We start from the raw sequence: 18,703 nt of genomic DNA, 5'->3' as shown, positions 1-18,703 counted from the left end.
CTCCGGTTTGATTTTTGCTTCGAATGCCGTCTCTCTCACTTAAAAAGTTTTAAGTGCAACTATGTTCTCTTGTGAAAAGCGAAGCTCTTCATTTTGACGCATTTTGCAATTATCTGTATTGTTTCTTTGATTCTTTTTTTTTTTCGAAGACAGATTGGATGACTTTTAAAGAGTCAACATGAAGAAGATCAGATTTCTTAATGAAATACAGATTCAGATGTCATACCACACAGAACACAATGTTCCTGGTGTTTGTCGTTTCTACGGGAAGTGATTTACTCAGATGTGAAAATCGAAGCATCAGAATCACCTGGACGCTCAATCATTTGTCCTACACGAACTTGATTTGATGTGCTCAGCTTCAGCGATGGCTCTCAAGCAGCGACCCTGCCTCAGAGACTGCACAGCCTTGTACAGCAAATTACCACGATTGTCAATCTTCCATGTCAGGAGAAGCCCTGAAGCGCAGGGTCAGAGGCTGCCACATGCAATCAAAGGAGATCACAAAGTCTCAGGGGGAAATGGAGACATTACCAATCCCAGATGGGATCAGTCCGGCACGTGGTGCTCGTCATTACCTGAGCTGTTTGTAGGAGAAGCACAGCAGCAACAAACACGTTCTGAGACCTTCAACGGAAACTGATGTCTACAGTTATAAACAGAGGGGGACTAGAACTAAAGGTGAGCCTTTTGTAAAATTTAGGGATGCACTTTATTGAATTTTTGGTCAATATCCGATATGCCGATACACTAAAACTCAACTGATACCAATATTTATTTTCCTATACCTACTTACTGAAACTATATGGCTTTCTCAACTGTGGAATTAAAAAACTGAATTACCTTTGTTAATTCAGCCTGCTGCCAAATGCAAAAGTTAAAAAGGAGGCCGAAAATGATGCAACACTTTGAACTTGCATGATGTTTAGTGTCAAATTTATTCATGACATGCTCTCTCTAAGACAATGACAACACTCAAACAGTACAAATTTGATACGGCAGGCGTCATTGTCACTGGTTTGTCATAAAAAAACGCCTTTTACATTGGTGAGTGATTTTGACGAAATGGCCGATGTCTGATATTAAATTTTACAGCTAACGCTGGCCGATACCGACACCATGCTGATAATTTCATGCATCTCTAGTAAAAATAATTAAACTTCTTTTTAAAATCTTTGAATTTTACTTCATTTTGAATACCCCCCTCCCTCTCCACCCTTGTCTTAAAGCTTTTATTGGCTCTAGTGGCCTTTTTGAACCCTTCTGATTTCAGAAGCACCCGGTCATACCTTTATGGCGATTTGTTTCCCCCCATTTCCACTTCTAGAATATTTTCCCAACAATCAGAAATTTAGAAATACATCTGCAGCAAATGCCATTAGGTTATGAATGCTTATTGTACAGTGGCATGGTAATGTTAAATATTTTTACACATAATCAGTTAGGACTGAACCAGCAGCTGTCAGTGTGCGTTTTTACAACTTCTTTTCTCCAAGTGTCCAGTTTTCATTTTCTTTGCCATTTTACTTTATTACACTTAGTATATGTGTAGCATAGTTGATTCTGTGTAGTTTCTTGTGCGAAATAACAGGAAGGCAACAGCTAATTTGGAGGCACGTTAGAAAGTTGTTTGAACTTAGAAAAGTTAGATTCTACCAAAGTCAGAATATGACTTTAGTAGGAATTTGAAAAATCTGAGTTCTTGGTTCAGAGACATGGACCATGTCTCTTCCAGTCCCAACATCCTGGCTCTACTCCCACGATGCTCCACAGAGTATCTTGATACACTGACGCCATAATAAAAACACACACACACCATGTTCTTTCGACAAAGCCTTTGAAGACGCCAAAAGCGAGGAATTCTTATGTCTTACATTTCATTTTGGGGATCACACATCGATCTTAATGCTCTGTTAGAAGATCGCACTGAGACCACGCAAAGACCAGACACATTCTGGTCAATGTTTCTGACATTCTCTGATGGGTGAAGGGGATCTTAAACACTTAAAGAAATCATTCTCAATGCTGCTATGTCTAAATGCCCAAACCCTTTTCTTACTTCGAGAGTGTCAGGTTGTTCATTGTGCTGTAAAACAGTGTTTTGATTAGACTGTTCATCTCTATTGTGACAGGTCATTCAAGGTAAGAAGAATACACCTAATGAGAAGGTTCTATTGACTTGGCCGGGATCCTGGAGGCAGATAACGCACAGTCAGCTTCAGACTAATGGTGCTTGTGTAAAGCTAATGGCCCGTGGCTCAGTTCAAACACAGACAGTATTTAAACTAGTTACAAGAAATATCATAAATCTCATAGGCAGTGATGCCAGTGGTGGTACTCTACCTGAAATTTATACACCCCTCCTCCCTCCTCATCCCCCAAAATATCTTGTTAGCATTCACCGTGGTAAGCAATTAGCTTGTTATTGGAGCTGTTTACAGAAGCGCTAATGTGAAGGAATTCCCCGGGAAATGGTGAGCACCGCCTGCCCTGGAAATCAGTCAAACGCCTCCTCCGGCTTAAGTAGTCGTGTATGGAGCGACTTTTCATGTCGGGCTTGCGGTCTTTGCAGACCTGAAGACAGCGTGCCATGTGGCTTCAGGCCGCCTGCTCTGTCCCACAGGGAGAACAGTAAACCAGTCACTGCAATTACAGCTGATCAAGAACATCAACATAAAAAAAGAGCTTGTTGTCCGAACCAAGCAGTGCCAGAGGTTATAGAGTTCCTAAGCTTAATTATGCAAACCACCACACTGTGAAACATACGATGACTAAGACTGGAGTTTTGAAAGGTGAAACATGCATTTGGTGGAAACATCTGCAGCATTGTACCGGCAGATCTGATGGTATTCTGTATTTAAAGAGCATATATATATATATTAAATTCACATTTTTCTTTCTTACAATAAAACAATGCACACAGAACTTGGGGCACTGATTTACAGTATTGTAGGGGAAAAAATAATAGTACAAAATGTTAGACCTAATTATGCTTCCTTGTTCTTAAACGTAAACCATTCAGACCGGCGTTTGTTGAAAGAGTTTCCTTTGATGCGTAAAAGACATGCCAGCTTTTCTGTAGAAATATGCATACCCTGTCACTTTATGTGACAGGGTATGCATAAGACTGACATGACACTGTCATGAACATGAAGGAGCCTTTATGTCAATGACCTTTGTCATAAAGTGACATTCAGTAAATAATGACACTTTTAATGCAAAGTAGCTGTAAAAGTTGCATTGAAAGTCCATTAAAAGTGACAACTTTGCTTACTACCTTAGACTCCAAATCACAAGTCCTTCCAGTTTTTCACAAATCTGCAAAATTCACATAAAATCAACAAATCTCCACATTTTTTTCTGATTTTACTGCAAATTTTCTTAAAATTGGTCAAAAATATTGAGTCTAAGTGAATGCTGCCTCAGCCTTACTTGACGTTAAGTTATAATCCATAAATGATACGGCGAGTAATACAAAGTCACATTTAATCTCATACATTAGCGCAAACACTGTAAAAAAATTCCTGACAAGCATTTGGTACCACAAAATATGAAATTTTGATTGCAAAATCCATTAAAGCAATCACAAAATGCTGAAGGAACAGCTATTTATTTATATTTTAACAATTCAATTGGTTTTATTGATGTATTATGGCACAACCGGCCATTTAAGATATGGCCCAAAATGAAAATGAGTTTGACACCCTTGAGCTAAACCATTAGAAATGTAATTAAACACTAATTAGCAGTTTTACTACATTCTCTTTATGGAGGATGGAAGTTCAGTCCTGCTTCTCAAGAATACCATAACATAGTCCATAGTCATGGTCTGTAACTCAGATATGCGTAACAATATTTCAGCAACAATATTTCAAGAACATGGAAGCCCTTGGTTTCCATTACACCTTCTGAAGCAGCAGTGAAGAATGTTTTTCTTTTCTTCTTTACTGTAACTTGTAAATGTTTTGAATTGTGAGGACAGTCTGCCGAGAAGACGGTTTGTAGAGAAGCCTCAGCATCTCACGGTGCTTTCCTCTCCTGCTGGGTGGTCTCTCCCCGGCTCCATGCAGAAACTCCATTAGCGGCCGGGTAATTTTGCCCGCGAACTGGAAACATTCTTTACCTTCCAGAGATGTGCTTAATATAGAGCAGTAATAAAACACCTCCAGCCTCTGGCGTGTTGTTTTACCAAATAACATCTAACTGCCCATTACTCCCCATTAAGGCTAATGGCCTCGCTAATTAGGATAATTCCATAAAAGGTTCTGTGTTTAGACCAGGCTATGTCTGGAATTAAGTCAATGACAGAAACTGACCACTCTCATATGGACCCAGTGTGGCCTTTCTTTTTTTAAAAAAGGCAATTAGTCTGCAGCCTTTTGAATATTACAGTGTTGAGAAGGGCTCTCGCTGCGACTCGGCCTCCGGTTTAGCTGGTTAGGAGGTCATATTACGCTTCATTTCTCTTCACAATGTAATGCTCAATTTAAAGTGGTTTTAAACAGTAATAATGTTTGTGTAAACAGCAGGAAGTCATGGTAGGCTCTTATTGACGTAATAGCGATGGGAACTCCCATAGCACCACATCGGTTTGTGTCCATTAAAGGTGCAATAATCAATTCTGATCACGGTAAGCCCAATTACAAAACGGACAAATAGACAAGTCTGTCTCAGCACCGGCTTTTCAACTTTTGAGATCGTTGCTTGGTTTTCGTTAATTTAAATGTTATCAAATCAAAAGATGACTGCACAACAACACCAACACATGCATCATGAAATAGTTGGCGTGAGGGATTGCTGTAAAGTCAACGACACAACCCTGCGTGTTCGTCCATGAGGAGTGAACGCTGCACTCCTCTGTGCAATCTGCAGGGTTTCCTTAGACAATATTTTAAGCTAATTTGAATAATTAACCGACCTTATTGCACTGTCTGACATTGAGGATGGATTGGAATGTATAGATGAAACCAGAAGTTTACATACAGAAAGTAAAAAAGACACATCCACTTCTTTTTTCCTCACTTTCTGACGTATGACTGACTTCAAATGGCTTGTTCGTAAGGTGCCTCAAGGAGACATTTTGTTGTGAATTGGTGCTTCATAAATAAACTGAACATGTCCGTGGTGTCCAACACTGTTTCAGCCTGAGCAGTTAATCGGCGGTCCGTATTGACGCTTCTCCTTAGCCAGAAGGAGAAGTTCAGATTGGCCCAAAATATCCATTGCGTTTACAGACTTAGGGGACAGATTCTGCACCCGTCTGTCCGATTCACTGCAGAGCATCGACTCTGAAGAGCATCCCTTGACAGGGAAGAAATATGTATGTGTCTTTTTTTAATAGTGTATAAAAATACAGATATATAATCCATAATCACACATTTAAAAGACTCATTGTCGCATAATCTGGCATGCTCACTTACCTGTTTTACTGACAATACTGAATGCTACAGCTCAGCTGCTTCAAAGGCCAAATCAGTAAATGTTGACCAGAAACAACTTTTCTATGAAACCTTGTTGTTGGGATGGACATTATTTAATTCAATTTTTTTGGAGAATCTTGACTTATAGCAAATTATATGTTGTAGCCGTGTGTTTCTTTTAAACTTTCATTTTATTGGCCAAAACCATTTAAAAAAGTGTATGAATAGCTAATTAAGCCTGGTATGTTAATCAGCTCTGAGTCCGCCTGACTACAAAAAAAAAAAAAAAAAAAAGCTCAGATTTAGTCTGTAAACAAGTTTACCCTTTTCTAACCAGAGAAACTGCTATTTACAAGATGGGGTGGTTTCTTCATCAGTTCAGCTAGTATATTTTGCAACAACAACAATAATAGTAATTTTCTCAGAAATTGGTCGTTTTTAATAGTGGCTTTGTGCTTCTTGCTCTGGTTCCCGGTTTTCGCCTGGTGCATCGCACATGCATATGATTTATTGTCTCTGTTGACATCTAAAACCAATAGAAGGTTTCTGTTTACATCCTGGATAAATTACAGTCTTATTACTATTGATTCTGGACAGATCAACTTAAAATGTTCTCCGGCTCTGTGACTAATTCCAAAGAAGTTGCTCTTTTTTTCTGAATGAATCAGAGGAATAAATTGGCAGAAGTGAGGCAAAAAAAAAAAAAAAAAAAAAAAAAAGCTGCTTAGATCTCCCCCTCCCCTCTTGTTTCATGTAGTTTCCATGAAAACTCTTTGAAATCCTTTAAGCAATCAGGACAATTTTCTCTAGTTTTACCACACAGCCTCTCCCCAAATGTTAAGAGCAGTTTAACACGGTCCTATCAGGAGTCGCCATAGTGTATTAATTGTATTCTTGTGGGTACAGCTGATTGCCGGTCGGCCACAGCTGCTGATTAACAGCGGCCCTGGAACAGCCGCTGTTGTCCCAGGTGCTCCGTGTTTGGAGAGGGAAGGCTTCCAAAATTAAATGCTTCACAGAGGAAGTCTCTGCCTGGGCCAAGGTTGTACAGCCAGACCACATTGAAGCGTTTTCAGTGTGCTTTCACTTCCTCCGCTTTGTGTTGCTAAATGTTAGGATTTGTGTAACGGTGATCAGAGCGAGCAGGGGATACGGGGATGAAGTAATCAAATGAATTAGCGGGCCGGGGCGGGTCTCTGAGCTGGAACCGGGACACCAGTCAGATCAATTAGCATTGTTGTTATCAGCGTCCGGTGTGGGGAGGGGAGGCAGAGGGCAGTTTGTTGGAAATCGCTGCGTATTAGCTTTCAGCGAACGACAATAACCTGAACTGTTATCATCTGAGTGAATGGATTAGTGGCGAGTTGTTTATACTGGATTTGTCACACAGAACAGACAAAACAGCTGCCACGTGGCAACAGACCCGTCCCCCCTTTCCACAGAATAACATGGCGGACCGGGAGTTTTTTTTTTTTTTTTTTTTACACAATAATATGTACAAGTTACATAAACAGTAATGGCCGACCGGGAATCGACGGCGAACGGATGATTTGTGTGACTCTTCAACGGCTATTGCAATCACTTTAAACGAGAAAATTGTTAAACGCTGCTGGCGCCACTCCAGTTAGCCTAATAAAATAAGTGTTATTATCTCTGACTGCAGTTTTGAACTGTGGAATGAGGTAAAAAAAAAACAGCCCAGGCCATGTGTGCGTGTATAAATATACGTGAATGTTCAGTAGACCCTAACTAGCCGTGGAGCAGCTAAACGGACTTGATTAGTGCAATTGGAGTATTCAAGAGTGCAGCAGCTGCTTCGATTTGGCCTGATTGCTGTTTGAAAGAAATAGCCAAGAGAGGCACTGTTCTGTCAGGAACTGTTTGGCAGACTCCAGATGCCCCTCCCTACACCTACAACACACTATCATGAGGACACACACACACTCTCTCTCTGCATGGACCTCCCACCCTCAAATTTGCACTTCATATTCCTCGGCCTCTTCTTTCAACTCCTGCCATCTGAATATTAGCAGTGTGTCAAACTAACCATGAAATAATGAGAGTAATGTCCCTGACATTAGCGCTGTGAGTCATGCTGGCTCTGAGCAACTACAGCAACCAAAATGGCGCCCAGAGGCGGAGAAACTAAGCGGAGGCTTTTGGAGCAGGGATGTTGTTATAAAAAAAGAAGAATAATTAGAAGAAGGAAACAAAAAAAAAAAAACAATAAAAAAAATCTTTCCGTTTCAGACAGCAACAGGGATACAAACATTTGGATAAGAAACCTGGCATGGACTGCTTACGTCTCAGTGAGTGAAGCCCAGTTTTTTGCCTTCTCTCACGACAAGAGCAAGCTGACGTCTGAGGAACAGGGCAGAGTCTTGGCTGCCTCAGTGTCCAATCAGAGAGGAGAAGACGGGCACGAATTCTTAGATTTGGGTTTACTTCATAGCTGTCAATAATCCGGTTTTGGACAGGAAACCACCATATTTTACCTCTCTTTTCCCGCCGTTCTCCCGTATCAGTATTTCCCCATAAATGTACCGTATTATAAAACGTTAATTAAAAAAAAAAAAGCGCTGCTGTGCTTCTCCACACTGAGTTCAACCATTAGCCTCGCGAGACGAGAACTGCCACCTGCAGTAGCTTGGGCGGTGGCTCGCTTAAAGTTAGCGCTGACAGTGGGAACCAATGTAAGAGTAGATCCCGCATTGGCTGCTCCGGCGCAGGAAATACGGCGGCCATCTTGGAGCGGTCGTCCCTCCTACTTTGCTCAACCAAAACAGCAGAAGATGCCTCAGCACTGAGGGATATTGTTGTTCGGATCTATGGATTATTGATGTGAGGGCTCCACAGACAACATTTCACAAGTAAGATGGACATATTATTGCGTGTATATTGTGATTAGAATATTTCTTTACTGTATTTATGTCCACCGGCGAGATACCAGCTAATATTAGCTACAGTGCTTGGTGTAATACCGGGTTCAGCCCCGCTATGAAGGCTAACTGAGATTCCGTAAATCTAAAAAAAATTATTATTCTCTAACATTGACTTAGATTATCTGACACAAGAGCCTATATTAGAAATGAAACAATATAACACATATTATAAAACTTATGTGTTATAACATTCACCGGCAAAGTTTACACAGGTTGTAAAGACTATTATTTATATTCTTTCACTCTGTCAAAAGTAAAATGCATCCTAAATCTTCCGTTTTTGTTTTGAAAGTTTCCTAAAGACACGATGTGAGGAAGAAGAGGGAAATATCTATAAAGAGAGACGGATTCACTGCAGCACGGATGAATCTCACATCGGATTTTGGACTCGTCGGCTGAAAAAAATATATATATAATTCAGTATTAATCATTATTTATTTGTGCCATTATTAATCTTTATTAGTGTTTGTATAGTTATATAAATATGTATTGATATTACTGAATAATTTATTAAATAAATTATGAGCGGCTGTGTGCTTTGTAATATGCTCTTCATACATCGATACCAGAATATTCCATTCCTATTCTATTTTTATAGCCACTAAGCATATTTAAATATGATGAACTATGTATTAAAAACACAATTGTTTATAAATGTAGCTTTGATAGATGTTTGAATATGGTTTACAGAAACAAAAAGTGTGTTATGATCGATTAAATGCGCTGATACGTCATTGTGCTGTTAAACACATAACGCTGAGTGGAGTGGAGTACCGCTCCAAGATGGCCGCCCTAAATCTCGTCAGCGACAATAGGCGAGAGTGGCCCATTAGGCGTCTATTCTTATATTATGTCTATGGCGGGAACGAGCAACGTGTTGTTTTGAAAAGTGTTTCCTGAACGATGGTGGCATCCATGTTGGTCCTGCAACCAGTTGGTGGCCTGTTTGATTCCCGCTCTGTCTTTGTGACACTTCACCCGCCTGGGCTGCTGCTGGTTTTCAGAGGGCCCAGCAGGTGGCACTGGTGCATGACAGCTTGGCCTCTGTCAGCCTGTGCAGGGTAGCTGTGGCTACCATCCAGTAGCTAGTCACCATCAGTGTGTGTAAATGACTGAATGAAGTGTGAAACACTTTGCAGGGTTATTATAGTTGACTAGAAAGAAGCAAAATAACTCAAAATGAATTTAAAAAAACATTTTTTTTGTTAACTAAATAAAAACAACAATTAATGGGGCAAACTATACCTAGACAAATTTCTCGTGCGGGAGTCTTAAGTTAAGTTATCTCTAACTTAACGGGAACTATGTCATGGATTTACTAAAACACACCAAAAGTCATTACATTTATATTTATCTTCATTAATTTTCGGGTGCAGCCTTATTCGACTTTAACTGTTCCAATAATTTGCACAAATAGTTTTTTCAGGTCCAGTGTTGTCATTTGGCAAAACAAATTCACAATAAATTTTGATTATTTTTCTGTTGAACAGCTGAAATTGATTACGTCAAACATCCGAGGTACATTGTAGGTTTAATAGTCGAATAAGTAATCTGTAAAACATGGAGCTGTGGAAAGGAACAACAAAAATTTGGGAAATTATAAAAGTAAATGAGGAAAAGTTTAAACAAAATTATTTTAAGCATTTCTAGATCAAGGCATCTGACAGAAGGCCAACTGTGTAACTTTCCACACTGATTTATAGCATAGTAATTATCTGAAAGCTACAGAACTTATTGCATTTTTACTGTCAGAAATTAGAGAAGTTTAGACACCAGTTAAAAGTACAAAGTACCATTTGTTCTGGTTGTGAACTGTAAAAATATTTAATCAAAAGGATTTGTTCATCCCTAGTTAATCCAAAACTTGGAACTTTGAATTACGTCAAAGTGTAATTTAACAAAAACAGTATTAAAATTAGTCCATAATATGAAATTGTGATCAAATAAACTGTAATTTATGGTTGCAACGTCACAAAATTTAAAGTTAAATTCGTACCTTTTTTTCCCACCTTTCTTCTTAACAGAGCCTGAAGCAGCTCAGGGCAGATTTCTCTCAGGAACAATCAGATGTCATTTATGCAGAAAGGTAACATAATAACATAAACAACAGTATTTTTGCGGTACTTTATTGACATTTTATTTTCCCACAAGGGACAAAACCGATTTCACGCTTCAGAACTGACACTAATTCACATTCAGTAAATGCGTTACATGTGCTGAGGCTCGTGAATCATACATGCTCATGTAAATTATTCTTGAAAGGAAAAACTCGTGAAAATGTGCAAAAAGGAAAATGGTCCATGTAAATATGAGGTCACTTACAACCTATTAACAGTGACAGGCGCTTTTAAGAGGTTACACATTTCTTCCTCTACACTCATTACATACATTTCTAGCACAGGGGGACTTCCCTCTAAATTACGTCACTGGAACAAAATTTATTGCATCCTTTTAGTTGTAGCGGTAACGCTGCTTAACTGGGAGAATGCAATGACTATACTCAAATACTTTATTGCTCACTAACAACACTGCAAAAACACAACTTCTAGTTTCTACTACAAATATATTTTACACTTGACATAAAACCAAACTAATTTAAAAGTAACTTTTCAGCAAGATATATTTTAAGTAAATGATTCCTTAATATTAATGAAAAAGTGTTAATTCCCTTGGCAGATTATTTCACTTATAACAAGATGGTATACATAAAATAATTCTGCCAATTGAAAAATAACTTTTTCATTAATGTAAAATAATTATTTGCCTAAAACAAACTCCTATATCTTCTGGAAAAGTTACACTGACACTAATTAGTATTTCAGTGTACTAATACAGTTGCACTAGTTATTAATACATTTGCACTAGTTTCTAGTGGAAATGTTAATTGGTAAGTAAACTTGGATTTACTTACCAAGTAACATTTACTTAATTAAGAAAGGAAATCTACTTAAGTAAGTAAATCTTACTTAAATAAGTAAGATTTACTTTCTTAAGTAAATCTTAGGTAAGATTTACTTACTTGAGTAAGTAAGAATTTCTTACTTAAGTAAATCTACTTCTTAAGTAAGATTTAAGTAAGTAAATCTTATTTAAGATTTACTTAAGAAAGTAAATCTTACTTACTGAAGTAAGATTTACTTACTCATATAAGTAAGTAAATCTTATTTAAGTAGGTAAAAATTAAGTAAGTAAATTTTACTTAAGATTTACTTACTTAAAGATTACCAAGTACGATTTTGTGTTTTTGCAGTGAAGAGCTGGAACTGCCTTTGGCAGATTAAAATTTCCTGAATTTCATGAAGCGAGATAAATGAGAGGAAAATGAAACAAATTAAGCACCGTAGAGCAGAAGCTGGCATGTGGGTGTGAGCGGAAGGTAAACGGGGGGCAGGACTAAGCGATGTGTGGTGAAGGTTAGTAAAGGCAGAGCGGCGTTGGGAACATCTGAGAGCAATCCCACCCTGTGACAAAACCCAGACATAACAGTCTGCTCCAGCACTTGTTACCAGCACATAAACACTTGCTTTCAGCGAGATAGCGGCAGAGGGTGGAGGTGGCGCGGGGCCTGGGACAATCTGTCATTTATCAACTGCTAATTAACTGTTAATTTGCCAACCTTTGGGTTCAAGCATGAAGCCAATTCATCACGGCCAACAAACGGCCGCTCCCATGGGGTGGTCTCGCTTCCTGCTCACACAAACCGTCTGACAGCACCTGCATGAATCATCTCCCTCCTTTTTTTTTTTTGTCCCGACCCACTGTACTCTGGTTGTAAAGGCGACCCGTCAGCTGGTGATGTTTTTTTTATTTGTTTTTTTTTTTAAGTATGCTGATTATGTCATCATAAACAGTTCACGGAGGGATTTAAAATCATGTCACTGAAGCAAGGCGATAGTTGGCTACGAAACTGACGAGAGTTGTGTCTGTGCATTTATAAGACGTTTTTATGTTAATGGTTCGCCGCTTTGTGAAACTATTGAAACTTTCTCACTTCAACGTGAACGTGTCACGTATGGATTTTATGTGATGCACTGACACAAAGTAGAACAGGATGAATCGTTACAGCTCTGAAAAACAACTGAATTCAATTTAAACTGAAGTGAATTGAGTTCACATACACTGCACAGCGATTATTGCTTCAAAAATAATCAACAAACAAAAATAATTAACTGAGTCCGATCATAAGGGGTGATTCAAGGTCATTCATTTACATTCCGAGGTGAGCAGAGAACCTAACAATTATACTCAAATGAGAGCAGTTCTACTTATTTTTTTACTCAAGAAAAAGTAAGAAAGTGTCTGTTAAAATCAAGTATTGAGTAACTGATCAAATTATCAATCATTTGATATTTAAAAATTACATCATCAGATAGACCAAAGTATAAAGTTATGTGGAATTTGTGGTGTCTTAAGGATGAAAATTACAATAATTCATATATTTAACAAAACATAACAAAATCAGGCAAAAGAAAAAAAAAATCAAGTCAGTTTCTTTCAATAAAAAAAAACCAAACAACTCATGAAACTTTAACACAAACTGCAGCTGTGTGTTTCTGTGTCTGGTTCTTCATCCAGTGGGTAGAGAATCCAGAAATTTTACTTAACCCTTGTGTTTACAAATGGGGTCCAATCAACCCCACACCCGTACCACTTGTATTATTTGCCTCAGTCCTCGTATGTTTGCCTCAGTCCTCGCACGCACAAGGGTTAAGTAAAAGAAGCGACACTTCATAATGAAATGACTCAAGTAAAAGTAAAAAGTACAAATGTTTTAGGAGGAAAATATTCCTAAAGTACTTTTTTCCCAAAAACCCCAGCTCAGGTAAGTAAATGTAATTGAGCTAATTAACTAAATTCATTACAGTCTGATTTTAGTTAACAATGGAGGGATGTGTGACCGTGTGCCTAACCAGGACATTAAAACAAACATCCACCGACCTTTGTGTGTGTGCGTGTGTGTGTTGACAGGATTGGCTGTTAATGGGCAGATGGAAGCGTCTGCCACACCGAGGTGACAGCACATGTCAGGACAGCACAGGAAATACTCTCATAAAACATCTATGTTGACAACTGAGGCCCAACACCCAAACATGAAGCAGTATGCCTAGTCAAGTCATGTCTGCTTACATAAACACACACACGCACACACACGAACACACGCACACACACACACACACACACACACACACACACACACTGAACAAACCATGCTAACAGAGGGAAGTTCAACAGGTTTCACAAAAGTCTTCATTCTGCAGGACGGCTGCTGTTAGCAGTCCAAAGCGGGCCAACAGCAAGATCCTCGCAACACGATGAGTTAGATTACACGCAGGTTTGTTGTCCAAATCGCAAATAATTTCCAAAGATGAAACCAATTTTCTAAAGTAATCTGTTTCTGTGCATGCTTCAATTAAACCTAATTATTCTGAAATGGGGACCGTAATCCGTTTAAAATACCTCAGTGCTCTGACTGTAAACCTCAGTAAGCCAGACCAACCCGAGGACGGCTAACTGAGATCCTAACTTCCTGACCCAATCACCTCTCGGAGCGCTCGCTGGCATCAAGCAATGCCAATGGCAGGAGATAGTAAAGCCCCCAGCTGGGGTCTGCTGCCCCCCCGTCCCTTTTCGCCATCAACCACCTCCACAGCGCCAATTAGGGTCAGCCAAGCATGGAAGTTGCAGCCTGGAGCCAAATGAGATCCTTCTGCAGCAATTTGACTTTCCTGGCCAAAGTCTCCCTGAGGCCCCCCCTTGAGAAAAGACAGACTGTTTACCAACAGTGTCTGATTGCACATGTGAGGGGAAGGAGCAGCACACCTGTCAGATAGCTCAGACACTGGCAGCCAGTGTGTTCGCTTCTAGGCTTGACTGACGGGGGGGAAAACCTGGCTGGATACAAAAAGAAACTTGGCGTTTTCATTCAAAAAATAAAAAATAAAAGGTGAACTTTGTCCCCCTCTGTTCCGGACCTCGCCCGCTTGATAAATGCTCAGCTGAGCAATTAATCCGTTGAATCACTGAAGATTTTCGAAATTGGTAAATAAGCCTTTTTTTCTGCTTTAGTCAACGCGGTCATTAAAGCAGGAAGGTTTAGCAGCAGTGAAAACACAAAGCACAGCCTCAGTGTGTTCACGGGGCCCAGGCCTGGCTAACGGCCCCTCCACACTTCCACAGGTTTTCCTTTCACCTACCAGCAGCAGCTGCTACAGCTTGATCAGACCCAGAACTCAGAGCATTTCACCCCCTGAGCAGGGGGTAGGAGGGGCTCACCTCGGGGTACAAACCAGAGTTGGGTAGTAACTAGTTACTTTTACTTGAGAAGTTGTTTTTTTTTGCGGAAAAAAAAAAAAACACTTTTAGGAGTATTTTTACTACTCTGTACTTTTTAGTTTTACTTGAAATATTGCTGCTCTTGAGTGAAATGTTTGGATTCTTTATCCACTGAATGAAGAACAAACATGTTTTAACCAAAAATTCACCAGACACAGACCTGCAGTTTTTGTTAACGTTTCAGAAGTTTTCTTATTGAAAGAAACTCATTTGGATTTTTTATTTTTTTGTTGTTGCCTAATTTTGTTCTTTTTTGTTACTTGTATAAATTATTGTCATCTTGGTTCTTAAAACACCCAAATTTCCATTTAACTTTATATTTTGGTCCATCTGATGATGTAATTTTTAATTATTAAATGATTGATAATTTGATCGTTATTCTGTATTTGAGTAAGACTTTTTGCCAAATATTTTTAATTGGATGGCTACTTTTTACTTTTACTTGAGTGAAAAATATGTTGAAGTAGAGCTACTTTTTGGGAACTCTGCCCCCGTCTGGCAATAACCGCCCACTGAAAGACTATCTATGGTCAGCGGGGTGCCACCACATCTTTTGTAGAGCCATGCACTCAGATCCAAGACTTTGCTCCACCCATTATCATTTGCGCACACAAAAACCTGAACTCCTCGCAAAACTGACAGGTAAAAAACCCAAGGGTACGTGCGTGTGTGTGTGTGTGCGTGTGTGTGTGTGTGTGGCCTGAATGATGTGGATTCAAAGTGAAAACGTCCTTATCCTCCTCCTTGATGTTTTCTGGCCTGTTTACAGAACCCCCCACTTTGCTTGGCGCTCACATCGACCCTAATCATAACTGAGCTCTCTGCTCCGCATTACTTTTCTCCAAGCGTTCAGAGCTTCAAATGCTAACTGTTGTAAACATCAAACCCATTAAAAGTTCTTTACATAATCTGAGGCAGGGCGACACAGAGGCAAATCCCTCTGAAGTTTATTTCCTGTAACACATCATTTAGGGCCGAGCGTTCCCAACAGGTCATTAGGATCCCTATAAAAGGACAAAATGCCAAATGTTTGTGCCGCAGGCTGGAAAAAACAGCTTTCAGTCTGAGCGCTTTAATTTTAATCATTCGCGCTGCAGTTTTGGAGCCCACGCTCTGAAACCGAAGAAACAGAAAATAAACACGGAACTCTCGGAAAAGAAAACGCAGACAAATATACTCCCTCTTTGTCTCTCTGGCTGAGATTATCCCACGTCCAACGTTGTGTCCTCAACAACTAACGCAAGAAAATCACACACAAACGGAGGTTTACGTGGCTATCTTTGTGGGGACTTTCCATTGACTTCCATTCATTTCTACCACCTAAACCTAAGCAAAACTCAATTCACACCTTAGTCCGAAATCTAACCCCTGACAAAAAACAGCATTTCCCCTTGTGGGGTCCATGCTTAGGTCCCCACACGGAGCAGGGGGTCCCCACAATGTAGTACATGTCAGGAAAACGGTCCCTACAAGGTATTACAAACGTGCACACACTCACACGCACACGCCCACACACAAACCAAGCCACATTTCATGAATGCTTTTAGATGTGTAATACCAATGTTTGATTAGATTTTTAAAAAGCAAAACCTAGCTAAATAAGCATTCTAACTGGGACACTTACCAAACACTATCTGGGGTTTTTACACCTGATAGTCCAGTAGACTTGGTTCCATTGGGGACCAAAATAGCAACATTTGCTGAGCATGTATGTGTCCTCCGCCGTCACACTGCCCTGTGTGAAACAATCCAAACTAATCGAAAATCCAGTTCACCTTGTACTGAAGGAAACAACACAGAAACCTCCGAGCAAGATACAAACGCACCATCCTTTTTCATGAAGTGTAAATAAAAATGGAGTAGCATCCGTCAGATTTTAGTGGTTGTAGGATTTCTCTTTCGTCTGTGGAGCCATTTCTTTATGTAGCGCAAGACTCACTCATTTATTTTGGCTCTGTTGACCCAGAATACACTGCGCTGTAGTCCACTTCCTACTTTTGGAGCATGTATGTATTTGAACTGAACCAGAGTTCACATCAACCGAACCGAGACCAAGGCTTGTAGACGGACTGCAGTTTGCTTCAGAGTCCTATTACACATTTACACCTCCCCAAGTGAATCGGGCCTTCTAGACAAACAAACTACAGTTCGATTAAAGCGGACTGGGCAGGGCTGGTGTGAATGCAACATCAGAAACATGGTCAAACAGTGGAAGAGTGTGTTCTTATCGGTATCAAGAATAACACAGAACATCTCAGTTTGGTAGGGACAAAGACGAATAATTATTCATTTTTATAGGAACAAATGTTCTGTACAGGATTGTGGCTAAATCCATTCTTTTTCTTGAACACAGCTGGATGGATCGAGAGTAGACTGTTGTTCCTGGGAATGTTCTGGATGTTTACAGGTTGTGAAAAGCATTTTTCCCTCCGTGGTCAGGTCTGCAGCGTGAGACATTTGCTGTGAGGGCGATGCACGGACCCTGCACAGTTCAGCCTGCACACACACTGCTCACCAGCAGCTCTCTCTCTCTCTGTGTGTGTGTTATTACAGCTGTAAGTGTGCCAGCCGGGGGAAATTTGTGTGCAGTTCACCTGAATTAGAAGCACTAACCCAGCCCTCCGTGCTGCACGGCGTAATGGTTTGTTTGTTTTTAGGGTTTTGCTTTTAGCAAATCATTCCTTATTTGTCATTTACTCATGGTCAGGCGGACTCGACCCGAAAAAAAAAAGGGGCTTGGTGAGGGGAAGAGAATGGAGGCGTCTGGTGTGTGTGTGTGTGCGTGTGTGTGTTTCTTGGGGAGAAGATTTGCTGAATTCATGGCATGCTCATTCATCAACTTGGATGGTGGTAACACCTCCGTCCAGGTTCCCCCCGCTGCTCTCCACACCTTCTGTTTATCTGGCCTGTGTAAAAGCCCCAGCAACAATGGCCTTCAAACAAATGCTGCGGTCTCTCCAAATGAAAGATTTCAAATCCCCAAATATAGCCACTGCATGTAAAACGTTTCTCCCCAAGCTCAAGTTCATGACAGCACATTGTTTCAGCTGCACACATTGCTCTGTAATCAGCGCTGGTACTCTTCGGCCGGCCACATAAACGAGGCCATGGAGAGGTCTCAAAAGCGTACAACAGGAGGCCTTAGCGCAACAATGTGGTGAACAGCTTGGATCACTAACGCTGAACGCCTCATTCGACGTCACAAACTAAAACGGGATCTAGTTATTGTTCTTCAGTTTTCCGTTTTTCTGCGTGAGAACACGATTTACTTGTTGCTTAAAACCATTGAAGGGCATCAGTGGAGGCAGAGAAGGTCAAATAAAAGCGCTTGGATGTCTATAATTCCCCCAAAAGAGCAAGAAATAATCAGAGCGCCACAAAAATTTTACAACTTCAACATTTTTTTTTTTTTTTTTTTGCTCAAGTTAAAGTAAAAAGTAGCCGTCCAAGAAATTACTCAAGAGTGAAAAACTACTTGGTAAAAAGTCTAACAAATATCATAATCAGACGGACCAAAATTTAAAATTAAGTGGAAATTCTGGTATTTATAGCACCAAAATGACTAATTAATAGAAGTAACAAAAAATAAAATCAGGAAAAATATTTTTTTTCCAAGTCAGTTTCTTTAAAAAGAAGAAAAAAAGTGGGTGCAGTTTTAACAAAAATTCCAGATGTGTGTCTGTGTCTGTGAATTTTTGGTTAAAACATGTTTGTTCTTCATTCAGTGTGTAGAGAATCCAGAAATTTTACCTAAGTAAAAGTAGCAATACTTCAAAATAAAATTACTCAAGTAGAAAAAAAAGTACAGCGTAATAAAAATACTCTTAAAAGTACTTTTTTTCCCAAAAAAAGTTACTCAAGTAAATGCAATTGAGTAAATGTAACTAGTTACTATCCAACTCTGGAAATAACATACCAACAACTGTATGGAGGTGCTATACAGGAGCAGCACTGAGGCCAGATATTGCTTGATGTGCAGCTATGTGAGTGATGACGTGTGTGTGTGTG

Source organism: Poecilia latipinna, unplaced genomic scaffold (genome assembly GCF_001443285.1).
Source record: "Poecilia latipinna isolate Pla-1442-1.1 unplaced genomic scaffold, P_latipinna-1.0 Scaffold1602, whole genome shotgun sequence".
NCBI classification, from domain to species: domain Eukaryota; kingdom Metazoa; phylum Chordata; class Actinopteri; order Cyprinodontiformes; family Poeciliidae; genus Poecilia; species Poecilia latipinna.
The sequence above is the reverse complement of the archived record's forward strand: the minus strand, read 5'-3'. Positions refer to the sequence as shown.